Here is a 14953-nt window from a genome sequence, read left to right as displayed (position 1 = left end):
TTTTGCATTTTGTGCCTTGGGCTGTATTCAAAACAAGTTTGGCATGATCCTTTTGTCGTTTAGTTTGGAGTGTCTCATTGCTTTTCTCTGCTGGACTTCTAAAACACTTCATAAATACTCTGGACACCAAGGGAAAGTTGGCAACATTCATTCAAAAGGCCTGCTTGAAGACAGAGAAGAAGATGGTAATTGATACTTATGCAAGATGGTGAAGAAAAGGCTTAAAGAACAAACATGATGATAAGTGGAGGAGTAAATGGACCTAAGGGAGGATGCTGAACAGAAAATCATCTTCAAGGTGTTTACAGTTCCCAAGGACCACATGGTTACAGTTAGATAAAAAGGCTAGGTGATTTTAAAAGGACAAGTGAGTACAAAACATGATCGTTGCACCCATGCCAATTCCTTTTTAAGCATAAAATCCCACAGCTGCTGTTCTAAGTTTTCACACCTGCTCCAGGCTGGGAGAGTGTTCTCAGATCAAAAAGGCAAGTGAAACAGCTAAAGAAGAGCAAGTTAAATCCTTTGGCAAAGACTACAGGTGCAGGGTGGGTGGAAGCGGGGGCAAGGAGCAGAAAGTGCCATACAAATTTCACTATCAAGCCTGGGGAGATGCCTGTTCCTCTGCCAGACCAGTCCCTGGAACACTTCCCCATGAAACAGTTTGCCATCCATTTTCTGAGGAGCACATTTCTTTGATTCTTACCAAATTATATGCTAAAAACTTGATATAATTGTGCCTTTATGTAAATTGTCGTCACTCCATATAAAAAATATTTTCAGTATTTTCTGTATTCAGTTCTATTACAGTGAGGTTCCTGGACTTTGCTGTCAGTGTTTTAATTCTACAGGATGATTTATTTGTGAATAATCCCTGTTGCATCTGTTTCATAACATTTTGGGGCAGTTATTTATTTAAAAGTCTTTGGTTCCAGATTTTCTCCCAGATAAGCAGACGCAGATGCCATTGAACTGTAAGAGCACATGAAAATCAAATGATCCTGGCACCTACTCCCCTGTAATCCATCCCCCATCATCAAATACAGGGCAGTCAAATAAGTGTTAAATCTGCTCTCAGATTATTCTATTCTTGTTCTAAAAGGCAGAATAGCCCAAGTAGCTTTTTCCCGAGACTGGATTTCATATTTTCTAATAACAATAAAAAAAATTGATTCTGTTCATAGGAAGTAGATCAAAGAGATGAAGAAACCTTTACATTGATTAAAGAAGAAAATTTCATTGCATCCATCAAAACCCTTTAATTTGCTGTTTATCTGAAAGATTGACAGATATGCTAGACAACATCCAGGGTCATAGTAAGGGTCTACAGAAGCGTCTCTAAAAAGATGTATTAAACAAAAAAATAGTAACTTTCAGTGCAAATGAGGGGAATTAATTTTTGCTTCTGAAAGCATGAATAGCTTGCAGAGTGAATGAAAAGGACAAAGACAGGAAAGAAGAAGTAAACCAAGAAAATCTCAGCTACACTAAATCCACAAATGCTGTGCAGTTTATGGGCATGTGATGATTGCTACAGAAATTAAAATTATATTCACTTACCAATGATGCTTTCAACTCTAAAGCCATTACCTTAGTCCTGGTCTCAGTGAACTCTTTATAACAGAAGGCAAAGAATTTGTTCAGCACAAATATAAGCCATCACATTTTCCTTTTCTACCAATACTTCCAAAGAAAGAAGATAACCCAACAATCTGGATAATGTCCTCACTCTCCACTATCACCAAAAGTGAAAACTTTATGGAAGATATTATAAGTCTCCAGGAAAGCTTGAAAGGGAAATAAATTCTAGAATTTGGGAAGAGAAATTCCATCAGTCCAAATGTCCTCCCCTTCCTCCTTCTTCCCCACACTTTATATAGTGAACGTGATATCATATGGTATGGAATACTGGTCAGCTGAGGTCAGATGTCCTGGCTGTGTCTGCTTTCAACTCCCCATACACTTCCAGCCTCCTCACCAGTGTGGCAGTATTAAAAAAAGAAAAGGCCTTGGCACTGTGTAAGCCCTGCTCAGCAGTAACAAAAACAACTCTATATTGTCAACCATGCGTTTAGCACAAATCCAAAACACAGCCCCATACCTGCCACTGGGAAGAAAATTAATTCTAAAATCCAGCCAAAATCAGCACGATATTCCATACATAAATTGAACTCCCCGAAGAATAGAGAAAAAGAGTTGGTTTTATTGAAGGTAAAGGAAAGAAGACCTCTTGCTCTAAGGTAATTATTATAATGTATAGTTTTGAAGTAATTTTTTGATGACTTAAACTAATTTTGGTGTTTCTGACCTAATTTGATACATCTCATCTGGTTGGCTGAAATCAATTCTACCCCAAACAGAGCTAAAATCTATTATTATTGCTGTTGTTAACTGCCAACTCTTTGTTTTAAAAGTATGTAACACATTTTCTCTTTCTTTACAGTTAGAATATCCAAGGGGATTTCTTGTTTCTGTTCGAAATTTACTTACCTTCAAACACTTTTCATGTCTTAAAAAGTATTGCTGGAATGTAAGAGTAGTCACTAGATGAGACCAGCTGATATGTGTGAGCCAAAACCACAGACTTTAGCAATTTCCACATCAGGTCATATAAAAGGACAGATCAGGATAAAAGAACTCTAGTCTAAACTAAAAGCTAATGTTCTATGAATATAACTGCCTCTACAGTCTTAAATGCACACTTGTGTTGCCATACTGAAAAAAGAAATATAAATAACAATAAATATACTGGAATTCAAATGTCTCTTTTGTTTTCAGTACCCCAACATGCTGCATGCAGTACACAAAGAATATGAATCCCTCGTCCTTGATGCTGAGAATTTTCCTACCATATTCTTGTGGTTTAGAAATGGTACTCCCTGATTTAGTGTTCCCACAGAGATACTGCAAACCATGTGCCACTCACTCGCACCCCCATCTGCCCTCCCTGTCTCCCTAAAGCAGGAACGAAAGGGGAATTGTCACAGCAGGTAAGGATCACAGGTTGAAATAAGAACAATTTACTGGAAAGAGCAATGAGATTAAAAACAAAACAAAACAAAACGGTAACAGCAAAAATGCTAATAAAAGAGTGTAAAAAACCCAAAAGATTCACAGTGAGTTCTCACCTCTGACAATACCTGACCACTCCCTTCACCATCCTATGTGACCAGGAAGTGATCCCTTCTCCTGGGAAGAGATTTCCTTTCCCCCATCTCCCAAAACTATTGTGAGGGGTATAGAATAACCTCCAAGTCCTAGCCATGACCCCTCCTGGCTAGTGCAAAAATAAACCATGTCCTGGTTGGGACCAGGACTCATGACTACATTAAAAGTGTGCTACACACCTCAGTACTTCTGAAAACTGCCAGAAAAGTGCCATAAGTTGACAAACATGTAAATGAGTTCATTTTATTTCTTTTTTGCAGAAAATCACTGTCAAGTTGATTCAAAGTGTTGTTCTCCACAAGGCCAGCTTGGACAGTGAAGTGATCCAAATTCCGTATGGTGCAATTCCTAAAGTATACACATTCCAAAAGAAGTTACTTTCAGTCTTTTCTGCTAGTCTGCAGGTATGTTCAGGATGGTGAGGGAAAGATTTCTTGTGCTAGGAGTAAGTAGATCTGAGATACAAGCTGATGTGTCTCTGCTATGAAAAGACATTTCCATGGTGATTATTTCACTGAAGATAAAGGAAGATGGATAATTTTTCATTAAATATCAAGAGAGTGCAATTCAAGCCAGGTAAGTGGTGATAGACCAAGTGACAAGTTCTTGGTGGCTTTAAAATAAGTTCAATTCATTATTGTGGACACAGCCTATGCAATTATAGCAAGAGAGGCATTGTCAGGTCAAAAGACTGTTTAATGACCCACAAGAGAAATTCTTTTAGAGGTGAGTTGCTGTCTGGAGGGACCTGGGGAAAGGGGATTAGCAGAGACATCTGTTCTTCCTTCTTCCTTGCTATAACTGTTTTGTGGACCAATGGAAAACCTCTTTCCAGTTTTGTCAGTTTGTAATTTTTCAACCTAAGTAAACAGATCGTTTAAAGAAATGTCATTGCATCGCAGGAGCCCAGGGCTTGTTCTGTCCTGCTAGCTGTCCCCAGTGCCAAGATTAACACCTGCGGCAGGAAAAGTAACATAACCACTAACGCTGCCCCTTGGCATTCTCACCAGACCGGAACAGGCTTTCACTTGGTAGAGCCAAGTGCTCTTTCTTTCCCCTCATCTCCTTCCCCCCTGGAAGGAGAGATTTTTGAAGATTCAGAGACAGCAAAGTGCAAACTGGTGTGGCTTCTCTGACTTTACATAAGAAGCTGGTGCCAGGAGCAAAGAAAGGTTTTATGTAGGGAAGCAGGACAATATAAATGTAATTCTCACACTGTGTTCCACTAAAACTGGCATGAGCAGCCACTGCTGAGTGACTGCTGTTTATGTGTCCCACTTCCTGCTGGTTTTATGAGCATATGTTGTATCTACAGGAGATATGTGTAGGGAGCGGAAACAAAGATACTATGAAGGAATCTGTCTTCATCAATGGGAGAAATGCTTAAAAACCCCTCTTTTTACACATAAAATCAGAACTGAGCCAGTTCTGAAGAATGAGTTTTACAGGCAAATTTGAAGACCAAGGGGGCACCACTAACAGTGAAACCAGAGCAGTTCTGGTTGATACAGCAGAGGAATGATGTGCCAGCTCTGGCCTGTCAGGAAAGGACACGGAGGCATGCAGGAGACCTTGAAAGTGCAGGGTCTGCCAGGGTGGAGACCAGTCTCACCCTGCAGCTTGCTGTGGCAGAGCCCATGCAAGCACCAGGGATCAGTCAGAGGCTCCAAGCAACCTCCCTGCAGTGCTGCAGATGAGCCTGGAACAAAAAGCAGTTTCACAGACTCTGGCGTTGTGAGCAGCCAGCAAAGAGGAAGGTATTCTGCCTCTTTCCAAGGTCAAAGCTTGTCTGCAGAAAAATCTTAGTGAAACCGACACTCACAAATCATAACGATCATTTTTCTTTCTCAAGAATTTTGTTATCCTTGCTAGTAACAGGATCATTTAAGGTTTCTAAATGTTTTGTGGAGAAACAAAACCTTAGATTTTCAGTGTTATTTGTCATCTGGCAACCAGTTGCTTCTTACAATGAGCATTTGATTTATATTGTGACATCATGAAGCACTTGATGGAAAATAGGTGACTCACTCAGGATAGTTCATTTTAGATACAAGAGATCCAGCATACCTTGATAAATCCACATCAGTATTTTCCATATTTCTTTGGTTTTTACTCCCATAAATCAGCTTCACAGGGACACAGAGATAAAGCTTGAAGCAAAAAATTGTATTTATGTTGCATTCAAACAGTGGAAGACCACCACTGTGATAGTTCGCTAGAATAAGGGCTAAATCCTGCTGTCTGATATCCAGCAGAATTTAGGAAGGAGCTTAGCTGAACTTACTGACCCAATGAGCAGCTTTAACATTTTTGAGCAGGCACATAAAGCACATTTTCACCTCTTCTTATCCTCCCTGTCCCCACCAGTGCAAATGTTTTCAAATCTTTTCTCACACAGATCTAATTCAAGATTTTGGGGAGAGCTAGTAAAATGATTCATTGGACAAAAACCCAAATGTAAATGCCTTAGTTTGGGACAGATTTATAAATACAGCCAGGCAACAGCATCCAAATTCCCAAAGCAGTGCAGGAAAAAAGTGCAAGGCAAGGAAAAGAGGCAGTATCTTCTTTCTGACCTTGTTTTCCACTTGGGGAAAAAAAAAATCAATGCTTCTAAAAGACATAGAACTCCCACTCTCTAGTCAAACAATTAACATAAGAACAGTTCTGACATATGTAGAGAAAACTTGCCAGATTTATCTTCTGTACCTTTCTAGTAACTGCTTCCAGTTATGTAGCATGGCTGCCGTATCTGATAAATTAAGTCAAAAGTAACTCTCAATTCAACAAAAATCATCTCTATTCAAAATGGTTTGTTACAGAACCCTCTTGCAGGAAGATTCACATGTCATTTATTATCAACTCAGATAACTGAAAACCCTGATCCAGGACCTGAGATCCTATAGTCAAGCCCTTTCAGTCTGAAATAAATTCCCATATTCAGCATATTTTCCTTCCTCATAGGAACAACTCCAATATTTCTGTCTACACCTACAATTAACTGAAATAAAGTTCAACATGGAAAACTCATCTAGAGGGAAAGTATGTTTTTAAAATATATAACTTATATCATTGCCAAATTTATATTCTCTAATATAATTATATAGTCACAAGGGATGAGACTTCTAAGCTACTTTTAGGTATTTACAGATCAAAAGATCTGTTGGAAAACATCATCTGGCATTTAAATGCCTCTGAAACTGAATTTTGGAATCTGCTTTTCTATGAGCATGGAGGTGATGCTTTTGCAGGAGTAAGCAGTGTCCAAGATCTTGATTTTCTAGTGCACATGATTGACTTTTTCCAATGAAATCCATCTGAGCCAGAGATTTGCTGTGGCAAAAACCAGCTATCAGCCTCTGATACATCAGCATTAGACTGTAGCTCAGAAGAGCTTAACTCTGAAAGACTATATATCTGTTAAACATATTGGCATTTCTGAAAAGCTGGCTGAGATTGCATTCCTTGAATCAGTTTCTAGGGACTTGTCTTGAGACTCTTTTAACCCAATATGGGCAGGGCTCTGAATATAGCTCATCTTAATAAGGAATGCTCAGATATTCAGGAGCTGGATGGCAAGACGTGGGCCAAAGATTATAACTTGACCTGCATTTCTCAGTAATTGCTAGGAGGGAAAATAAAATACATTGGAACTGGGTTCATGTAATTCCCTTTTGTTGCTTTTTCACATACAACTTGCATGCAAAAGTGTAGCTGATATTCTTTAGTGGTTCAAGATATGAATCACCTGCTGATAGACCTGGAAACTTTCTCTAACAGTTATATGTAAATAATCTCTCTCAGGTTCCTTGTGTTGGGATTTGAATGGTCTTATTAAAAACAGGTGGAGGGAAAACTTCCTGCTGGCAGGACTGGTGCTGGTGCAAGTGCATATGAGGAATTGGCTGGTGATGCACCTTTGCAGACCCCTTGTAGATCAACTTATGGTGGTAGGACTCTGTTCAATGCATTGTTCATCAAATCTTTAAGCACAAACTTGTGGTTTCTTTTCCTCGAGGGAGAAAGTACAAGTTCCCCGGTTGGTGGACACATGACTTGTTCAGCTTAACATCTCACATCTCAGCTGAAAGGCCTCTGGCCCAGCAGTGCCCTTCTTTGCACCACCTTCCACACTGATGAAAAACTAGTTTTACTCAATCTTGCAAAGCTATCTGTATTGAAACCTTACTCCATCCCAAGTATTTTTCTGGTGCTTAGTTAAAACACATAACTGGGAAAAAACTTTCTGGATGAAAAATATGGGAAACTAGTTAGGTTACGACCATCAACACATTCAATTTTCCAGGTATAAGACACTCTGTTGTTCATTTCTCCAGACCAGGACTTGAGCTGAAAGCCCTTGAACAAGCAACTGGGAGAAAACAGGTGAAATTGTGGTTCTGCAACCTAAGTAGGTCTTCCCTGTCAGAGTAGCCAGAAAATTACCTATTATCTCAGTTTCCATGAAGCCACCAGTGAACAAGTCCTTCTTTTTGCTCTGTATTGGCAATTTTTAGCCTCATTTTCAGTACTGTGGCTTTAAAATTCAGGGCAGGAAATTATAGATTGAACTAAGGGGAATGTATGCTACATTCCTTATGTATATAAATATATATTTATATATATATATATAAATACCACCTATTCACAGATCTCCATTCTGTTGAAAAAGCCAAGAACCCCAGAAGGATGTGTCAGAGGAACTGCACAAACACCACAAAGGGAGTTACCTAGGTTCAGTCAGTAGGAAGCACCAGGCAAGCCTGCTGGTGGAATTCAGAATATCTGAATGTAGCCTAAGTTAAAAGTTGCCTACTTGGATTTCAAAGGGAGTAAATAAGACTGATCCAGACTCCGATTCACAGATCAGCCTGTTGATTTGAATTTTGTGACAGATGCAGGCCCTTAGCCTTTGAGAGCTGGGACTAGAGAAAGCTCTGTTACCCACAAAGCCACTCAGCTCCTGTCTGCCACATCTGCTCTGGAATTGTGAAGAAGAGCCAGCAGGCTGGTGGGTCTTTCCTCAGTGGCACTACTGCTGGTGCACTGCACATCTTTCAGAGGCAACAAAAATGTAGATAGGTGTTAAAGACACTTTTAAGCACAAATATATAAATTAAAAATGGAAGACTCATAGCTTTTTCAAACTAAATGTCTCAAAACTTTGGAGAAGGCCATTCACTGAGCATCTCCTGTACAGAAAAGTGTAATTTAGGTTGAATCCTTTGCACAGAACTAACATCTGAACTCCTGCTGGTGTGCTGGTTGACTCTGTTGCCACTAGCATATCTCCTTTGCAGAACCAGACACCTGCCTTGCAGCTAATGCTCCCGCCAGGGCGGAGGGAGAGCACGCAGTGCAGTAACACCTGCACTACACAGTGACTGCCCTGCCATGCAGGGAGATTGGATTAGCAACTGGGGAGCTGAGCTAATAAACTGTAGCTAATGTTCCCCCGTGAGCCCACTAATTTGAGTTAAAAATGCCACTTTGCTCACATTAAGGGGCTTGTGTGCAGAAGGGATTTGCAATGCTATCAAAGCACAGGTTGTAACAGCAAGAAGCTCCCTGACAGGTATTATGACCTTTGAAGCTCTGAGATAAAAATTCTGCTAATAAATTATATAAGCCTATACAATTATCTGAAGTAAAAGAGATGATGTGGTACACTTCTGTGTGTCACTCAAAATCAAGGAGAGCAAAGGAGAAAACACCTTCATGCTCTCTGCAGATAAGATGTCAGGTTGGGAAAGAAAGGGGACTTTATACCCTCTGTCAGTGAAGCAGCAGCCCACCTGTACCAGCCTTTCTGTCCCAAACATTGCAGAGCCATGGTGATAGCCACCACCTCCTCCTTGCAAGCCTCAGACATGGTATGTCTGAAGATGAGAGCCACAGGATTACCCGTCTGATCTTCTCCTGCCCTACAAACTCCACACTTATACACAAGCACAAAGTCTTTTTAAAGGCCTGTTTCAATGTCTAAGTATCTTTGTATGCAGAAAAGCCAATTTTTAATACCGTTCTCTTTAACTGGGGCCAGAAATACTTCTGTCTTCCAGGACCAGAAGTGGATGCCAGAAGACACTGAAAGTTGCACTTCTGGGATACATTCACAACTCAAATTTTGCTTTAAATTAAACCAGCAGACAAGGTCCTATAGGACTGTTCGAGTCTAAACAGCACGATCATACAGAATTTATAGAGCCCTGAACTGATGCCAGCTGAGTTCACAAGAGAACCTGTGGACGCCAGCCCCAGCCCCTCTGGCAGCCCAGTGCTGCACCAGCACAGCAGCTTCTAGACCCAACCTGGCAAACACCCACCACTCTGGGCCAGCAGCAGGATGCAAGGATGCAAAGGGTGCAAAGGGTGCAAAGGGTGCAAAGGGTGCAAAGGGTGCACGATCAAGCCCACTGTTTAGGCCACTTCTGGATCACTCTACCTGAAATGTTCCTAAATATTCCTGAACAGATTGGTTTTATCTTCAGATACTATATCTTGCCACACCTGGAACTGATAGTGCATCTGTTTGCGATCAGATGATCTTGTGCAAAACTACAGTTTTTACAGAATTAGGCCATGTAGGGAAGGTGTTTATGATCTTGAGTGAAGCATACGCTGTTTCTAGGTCGTGATTAAAGCACAGAACTCTTAAAGAACATGAAAAAGGCCAGCTATCTTGTCTATGTTATTTTCAGCTACCTCTATCCTTCTTTTGCTAAATTTCTCTTACTCTTTCTTGTATCTTTCCTTGTATGCCTCACCTCATATTTTGTTCATAAATAAACCAAGGTAACTCTTAAGATTATTATGCTCCATGCTTCAATTTCCTTTCTTTGCACTTTATTCCAAATGTCAATTAAAATTTTTGAAGTTTCTCCGCTTTTTGAGACAATTTATAAGATTTAGGTGTTGCCACTGTAGAGGACGCCTCATCTTAAAAGGGAAAGCAGGATTTCACAGAATCCCAACTATGGTTTTCAGTTTGACATGCTTCCCTTTTGTTCTCCAACATATGAAACTTTTTGCAATAGCTATTGTCTATGATAGGCCTATGGCTTTTTCTGAAGTCACATGTCTGGTCAGAGGGGAAAAATACCAATTTGTTAATGAGAGGTGCTATGTGGAGACCAGATTCACATTTTTCATTGCAGGCTTGGGATACCATTCGTGCTTCCTAGAGTAAAGTGTAGGTGCTGCTAACACTTTCTCGTGAAGCTATTTGTTGTCAAACCAATGTTATTTAGAGGCAGATTCCTCTAAAGGGAATGTAAGTTTAGGATTTGAAGATCTTTTAACTTTCCATTCCTCCAGGTCTAATTTCTTAAAGTTGGCTCTTGGCTCCTCAATACAGCTAATCCAAGTATTTGCAGTGATATTTTTATTTCCAGAATTGACATTCTGCCAAACACAGAACATTTTGCGAATCAAAAAAGATTTCCTACAGGCTATCAGAGAAGAATGCAGAGTAGCTGAAAGTGCAATTTATAAGGTCCTCACCTTAGCAGGAGATATACCAGCTGTTGTTTACCCATATGTCACATTAATGCCAGATTCATCTTTTTGCTGTTTTCTCTCTCTTGATTATTCCCTTATCAAGCTGTTGTTCCTAAAAAACCCTTAAAATCCAGGTTTTTTTTCCCCCACATGTGGACCAAAATCAAATTTCAAAACCTCAGAAGTACTCACCAAAAGAAAAGGCTGTTTTCTTGCTGGGGTAATCAGCAGTCTTAACTGCAAATACCCTTAGCACAATAACCCAGTAAGAAAGAAGGGGAAAGCTCACATGGAGTGTAAACAATCTGATGCTTGCAAAACAGTCCCAAATGTATTTTCAAATATATTCCTTCGTCACTGCTCAGGATGCTGCCTAATGAGTTGACAGTAAGCCAGTGACAGTCTCGCACAGCAAAAGTTTAGTGCTTCCTTTTTTGTACATTCAAGTATTCCCTATTGTTTTGAAACTGTTAGTAATGCTGCTGCTTTGCCTTTGCCATCAAACAAGCCCTTCTCCAGCAGTGACTCATTCCAGTTCTGGCACTGCGTAGGATAAAGAAGAAGTGTTAATAGGAAACGCTTGGTGACATAGATAGGAGGAGAAGAGGAGGAAATATGCAAAGCAGAGCTCTGTCATGTTTTCTCTAATTTGCAGAGTTTCCCACTCTTTTTGGAAACTAGATGCTGGAGGTCACCACACTGCATTCCCTGGATATGCAGAATGTTGAAATCCCAAGGAGCGTAAGTTAGTGAGCACCACATGGTTCCATGCTGTTCCTATTAAAAAGATTGTTTATTTCAATGGTCTGTGTTACTTCTGTTCTCCACAATGCATGTTGGGTTACTTCACTCTCTCCTGAAGCTTCACAGCCATGGAACACTATGGCTGCTAAGTAAGAGTGTTCTTCCAGGGGTCTATTGGTTCCTAGACTGTGATGGTTTCACCTGATTGGGATGGGCAAGAGCAAGAATGTTACTCTTCAAATGAAACATGACCATTGCACTCCACAGAATCTACACTTTGCTTAAATCCTCTCACACAAGAAGCAAGAGACAACTCCCACTGCATTCATCTGTGCCAGTACTTCACTCCAAAACTTGTTTCTTTAGAGCTTCATAGAGTAACTAGCCTCTGTCCTCTGCAATTTCAGAGCCTTTAGCAAGATAAAGAATTGTGCCTAGGAAGACAAACTGACTTCAGGAGTTTACCTTCTTTTCTTGTCATGTTTTCTCCATGTACTTTTAAAATTTAGCCCATGGTCTTCTGTTCCCATTTCAATCTCATCCAGGACTAACACTTGTGTGTTAAAGAGATACCTCTAACCTGCATGTTGAAGGGGTTCCCAAAATACTAGTAGGACAGAATTCTTCAGGTAACATGGACACAGTTCTCCTTCTTGATGTAGTGCTGACATTTTAATGGAGTCCTGTAGGTAATGGAGTACAACAACCCTGACATTGCCAATCTAAAATTGATGCAAGAAGAAAGTCAAGTTCTGTATTTTTTATTAGCTCTTAAAAGTAAAACAGTAAAAGTAGTTTTGAAAACAGAGAGAGGTGAAGAGTCGGTCTCCTCCTGAGAGGAAACGAAGTTCAGTTTATTTGCAATGTATATCTTGACTGTATGTCACCTTGAACTCCTATGAAAAGCATGCTTTTCTGTAATGTTGTAGTTTTTCTAATTTCTTCTTTACAGTCTCTTGGAACACCCACTAAAAGCATGCCAAAGGGGTGGGGGAAGGGTGGGGGCTTGAATATTTTAAATCTATTAAATAAAATAACACTTTTGAAATACCCAAAAACATATGAATATATGTTTCCCCTCATGTGGGAATTCAGCTGTTCCCAGGAACAGCCTGGGTGTCAGGAGACCAGAGTAGCATATGAGGAATGTATTAAACAAATGATGGAAGAAGGATTGAATAGCTCGGGGAGCTGGAAAAATAATACATAACTTTTCATCTTGAGTCTACCCTGGACTGACAGAGCAAATGAAAATCATTAGACTCTGAAGACAGTTTGGTGGTCCATGTGGAATCACTTGGTGGTTTCTCTGGAGTTACTAATAGACAGCTTTCTACATCACAGAAACTTCCATACATTTATCACCCTTTTCAGCAGTCCTAGTGGAAGCCAAGAAAAGGGTTTAAGAGAGAAAAACATTTAAGCATATGCTTAAAATTAAGCACCTGCTCAAGTACTTTTCTGGATGAGAACCTTAAAACTGCACTGCTAATACATGTGGTAAAAATATGAAGAGCAGAAAGGAAAAGGGGCTGTTCATATGGTACCTGTTCTGGAAAAAGATTTTATTTTCATTAAAAAGCTTTTATCCACATCACGCTGTACTTTAAAAAAAGGAAAAATGAAAAAGTCTCAGGGCTATATTCCAAAGGCCATCTGTAATGGACAATCAGAGAGGAGCAAGTGTATCAGTATCCTGTGCTCTCTCACCAGAGGCTGAGAATGTTAAGTCCTCTCATGTGCTTGCATTTCAATGTGGAATTAATTAACATATGCCATCATATTTTCCATTTCTCTGCACCAGGCAACATTAGAAATACTGAAGCAACTTCCAGGTAAGTCAGCAGAAGTACCCAGCGAAGTGCAATACCAAAAATCTCTCTGGAGTCCTGCCAATCCCCACAGTTGTGTTAGTACAGTGCAGGCACATCTCTGTGGCTTCCAGTTTTGAAGCCAGCTGCAGGATCTCAGATTAGTGTGGCATTGCATGGGACCAACAACCTTCCTTTGCTGCCAGTGCAGGCAATGAAGTGTGGGGGATGACTGTGCATGGCCTCCCTGTAAGTGACAGCAGCAGAGTCTCATTGTACAGGGATACTTTCTTTCATTTTTTTTATCATATCAATATAAGGGAATTAACTGAATTCACCAATCCATCCTCAGCAGGTTGGTTATTGCTTCCAGGGCAGAAATTACACTAATACCAAGCTGAGAAAAAATCTAACAATAAATCAAAATGAAGTTTTGTCCTTATCTTGCCCAAAGACTGCACTCAATTACACTCCTTAAATAAAACTGAAGAAAAATAATTACTTGGCTCATGATTATTTTTGACTGCACTGAAGCTGCATCAGGAATATCTGAAAAATGTAAAAACTGTTGTGTGTTAAAATGGTTTTAATTTTGAAATTAGATGCAAACTTCATACTAGCAATGTTAATTGTGGCAGACTACTCCTCTGCCTGAACTCTCTTATTTGTACAAATTAACTAAAAACTGAGGACGTATATTTGCTACAAGTTCATATGCTACATTACATTGCTAAATACACTTGTAATAAGACAAATTTAGATCATCTTCCTTTTCATTACCTGACAAAAGGATTTAAAATTTGCAGGGGCTACTACATTTTATCATCATGAAATGCATGGAAATATTAAAGCATGTCTTGATTGACTGTTTATATCTGTGCCAGTTCTTATTTTTCAATAAGAGAAAAATATCTGCTACAATTTTTAAATTATTTAAGAATGGTAAAAATTAATAAGATAAAGCAAAATAACATATTTAAGTTTATTTAATAATGTGCTATTTCTATATGATATCTTTCTAAAATAATCTACTCAAATATTTGCTGAAGTGTATAGACTAATGGATTAATTTCATGGCAAATCAAGGAACTGATGACAAATATTATGGCCATGAAATGTGATTTTTACTTAAAAATATATCATGACAAAGCAGAAAAAAATTACATAAATTTGTTTGCATATATCATGGCTCACCTTCCTGACCTCACTTTTCACCCTACCTAACAAAGTTATTCTACAGCATTTCAGCCAAATTCTCAAAAAGTTCACAAAAGAAGCTGAAGGCATGCTCTTGAATCTTGTCTCAAAAAATAGGCCTGAAAGGTATTTGCAGACAGTGGTGAGGTCTGCACACAGCCCTCTTGGGTACTGTTCCAGCTCTGGAGGCCAGAGCACACTTGGGTGGGTGCAGAGTTTTCTGTCTCTGTTCCATCCCAGTACAACGCCCTTCAACTTTTTCCTCCTGCGCTGTTTCCTGACCCCTTTACTGACCAGTACCACAATCCACTTGCCGGGTTTCCGGATGCTTGTCCTCTTCCCAAACCCGAGAACAACCCAGAACAAGACTTTCTCTCTGGTCCCCATCTAATCTCAGCCTCTCCACACCCTCTCTTCCTGGCTTCCCCTCCGAGTTTCTTTGCCAAGTCCACGTCCCCACCCCTCCATCCCCAACGACATTCCTCAGTCCTTAGGTCAGCTTCCCACTTCCCCTGACTCCAGCTACTCATTTC

This window comes from Prinia subflava, chromosome 2 (genome assembly GCF_021018805.1).
Source record: "Prinia subflava isolate CZ2003 ecotype Zambia chromosome 2, Cam_Psub_1.2, whole genome shotgun sequence".
NCBI lineage: Eukaryota > Metazoa > Chordata > Aves > Passeriformes > Cisticolidae > Prinia > Prinia subflava.
This window is presented reverse-complemented; position numbering follows the sequence as displayed.